Here is a 3,125-nt window from a genome sequence, read left to right on the forward strand (position 1 = left end):
ATCCAAGTCATTTATATATATCGTGAATAGCTGGGGCCCAAGCACTGATCCCTGCAGTACACCATTAGTCACCCCCTGCCACCTGGTAAAAGACCCATTTATTTCCACTCTCTGTTTCCTGTCTGTCAACCAATTCTCAATTCATGTCAGTATATTACCCCCAACCCCATGTGCTTTAATTTTGCCCACTAGCCTCTTATGTGGGACCTTATCAAAAGCCTTCTTGAAATCCAAATACATCACATCCACTGGTTCTCCCTTATCTATTCTACTAGTTGCATCCTCAAAAAACTCCAGTAGATTAGCTAAGCAAATTTGCATATAATCGATTAAACTCAATGATGTTTTATTCTCTAGAGGAATCATCCATTTTTCTAAATTTGTCAAAGCCCGACCAAGCTTCATAGGCATTCAATAAGTCATCCTTCATATAAATTTTATCCATGACATTTAAGAGGTTGTTCAAGCCTCCAGCATTGTTCAGGCCCTGAGTGTCCAGTTCTGAGAACACTTTGCAGCGGATCTTGCTCCTGGTAGGAAGTGAGAGTGCCAGAGCTATCCCTTGCTTTCTTTTCGAAAGAGATGTAACCCATGTCTGTGTCTTGACTATATGCAAGATTGCAACGATTTCACAAGGAAATTCCTAAATCAGTACTTGCCTTTAGATTATTGGACTCTGCTAGGGTATCAAACATGGATAGGCTCTTGATTTTAACCAGAGTTAGATTTAAAGAGAGAGAAGCACTTATGGAACAAGAGTCTGAAGCCTTAAAAAAATTTTTTTTGGGAAAGCATTTATTTCCGGCCATTTTTCCATTGATCATACAGTTCTGTTTCACAAAACAATGGTAGGAAATCAAATCCTGCCACTAATACCTGGTTTCAGTCATCTTTCTTCAGAGAGTGGCCAATTACAAGCTTCTCCCTGAAAAGTTAACTGCAATTCTAACCTTCTGCTGGAAGTAAAGCTCAGCCTCCAATTTTCACTTTTAGCCACCATCTTCTGCTACCAATGTTGGCTACCACCTAACCCTGGATGTGAAGGATACACAGAGACTAGGATGCTTGCATAGAGAGTTTTATTGCTTACTACAGAGCTGAATTCTCCCCTCTAACACACCAGAGAGCCTGTGTTGGCCAAACCTTTCTTATGGACAATTGAGCATCATTAGCAAATCAACACCCATCACTTATTACTATTAAGTACTGTTTTTTTTGGGTTTTTTTTGAAAAATATACTTTATTCATAAAATATCTGGAAGAAAATTACAAAACATTTCTAAATCGCCATCACAAAAAGAGCAAACAGATTCAACTTTTACACATGGATCACAAGGTGCTTCAATACAATCAATGAATATTACACTCATTTCAATATGGTCATTACAGACAGTCAGATAGTGCAATGGTATTGGCGTTATCAACATACATCATGTTGCACTCTGAGGTTCTTCAATATAATTATAATATAATTTGTATTCAATACATACATTCATTGTGAGCCTGTACAGCCTGAGGGGGTCTATACCTTTCCCAGCCCCTCAGTGCACTATGGCAGAAAGGTCTTAGACAGCGACCTTTCCCCATTGTGCCTTTGCGGCGGCTGCCCCAAGCTTTAGTGCGTCCCTCAGCACGTAGTCCTGGACCTTGGAATGTGCCAGTCTGCAACACTTGGTAAAGGGAAACTCTTTACACTGGAAGACCAACAAGTTTCGAGCAGACCAAAGAGCGCCTTTCACCGAGTTGATGATCCTCCAGCTGCAGTTGATGTTTAGTCTCGGTATGTGTCCCTGGGAACAGCCCGTAGAGCACTGAGTCCTGTGTCACTGCGCTGCTCGGGATGAACCTAACAGAAAGCACTACATCTCTCTCCAGACCTTATTTGCAAAGGTACAATTCACAAGGAGGTGAACAATGGTCTCGTCCCCACCACAGCCACTTCGAGGGCGATGTGCAGAGGGGGTGAGACTCCTGGAGTGTTGGAAGGATCTGATGGGGAGGGCCTTTCTCACCACCAGCCAAGCTACATCTTGGTGCTTGTTGGAAAGTTCTGGCGATGAGGCATTCTGCAAAATGACTTTGACAGTCTGCTCGGGGAACCATCCGACAGGATCCACCATCTCCTTTTCCTACAGACCCTCTAGCACATTACATGCTGGCCACTGTCTGATGGACAATCAAGTACCATCAAGTACTGGCTACTTAACATTCATTAAACAGAACCTATTAGATGCTAACAGTCAGCCTCCAAAAGTCATGGTTGTCAGCAACTGTCTCCCTCTTGTCTATGTCACTACCCACCATCTTCATATCTTGCTTGCAGGTATTCTTGTGGTGGAGGTATGGACATCCAGGAGACCATGACCCAGTGGCCAATTCATTATACAAAACGTCTTTGGGTATACAAACATCATCAATACAATGAACGTCACCAAACTAGTGCATACTTCCTTTAGCAATGTGTGTGTGCTGATGGAATTAACTTGTTCCAGTGTTAATGCTATGTTATTATATTGTTAGGATACACAGGTGAAGGGCATTGTTTAATTAAGTACTTTGAGTACATATAAATAGGGGAGATGCCTTAAACTAATGAGTAAGGAAAATAACGGTCCGGGGTGATGCCCGGGTCCTCGCCGCCTCATGCGAGAGGAATTTTTGAGCGGGTAAAGGTCGCCCTGAAGGTGATCCGCCTACTTTGTGGGATGCCGCAGCGCAGTGATCTGCCCGGCTGCATCCCCCAAAACCACAAAAAAAAAATTTTTATAAATAGGGGAGGCCTCACAAGGGGCTGTCACCCATCATTGATTTCTAGTTTAATTTATTGATTTTGTTTTCAAAAAGAGTCTATAAATAGGGGCGAAGTGGGACGCTGGGTGTGAGGGGAGAACTATGAGACTGAACAAAGTCAATAAACACTCTCAGTAAAAGACACCTTGTGTCTTGCTTTTGACTTCACCAACTGGCTTGGATTCTTTAACACCCATGATCTCTGAGTTGGTGACCTCGTCCTGCCATGAGATGCTGAGGATATGTCTGGGACAGCCTTTTCTCCTGCCTAGCATATGTTGTCCAGGTCTCACCACTCTAGAGGAGTGCACTGAGGATGCAGGCTTGATAGACTC

At 43.0% G+C, this 3,125-nt stretch overlaps 1 non-coding gene across 1 annotated transcript; it reads left to right on the plus strand.

Annotated features, from left to right (window-relative positions):
• Positions 1-2,579: 2,579 nt before the first annotated feature.
• LOC121284531 lies at positions 2,580-2,730 on the plus strand. Its single transcript, XR_005944500.1, has one exon. It is a non-coding gene; the product is annotated as a U12 minor spliceosomal RNA (small nuclear RNA).
• The last annotated feature ends 395 nt before the right edge of the window (positions 2,731-3,125 follow it).

This window comes from Carcharodon carcharias, chromosome 11 (genome assembly GCF_017639515.1).
Source record: "Carcharodon carcharias isolate sCarCar2 chromosome 11, sCarCar2.pri, whole genome shotgun sequence".
Classification (NCBI taxonomy): Eukaryota; Metazoa; Chordata; class Chondrichthyes; order Lamniformes; family Lamnidae; genus Carcharodon; species Carcharodon carcharias.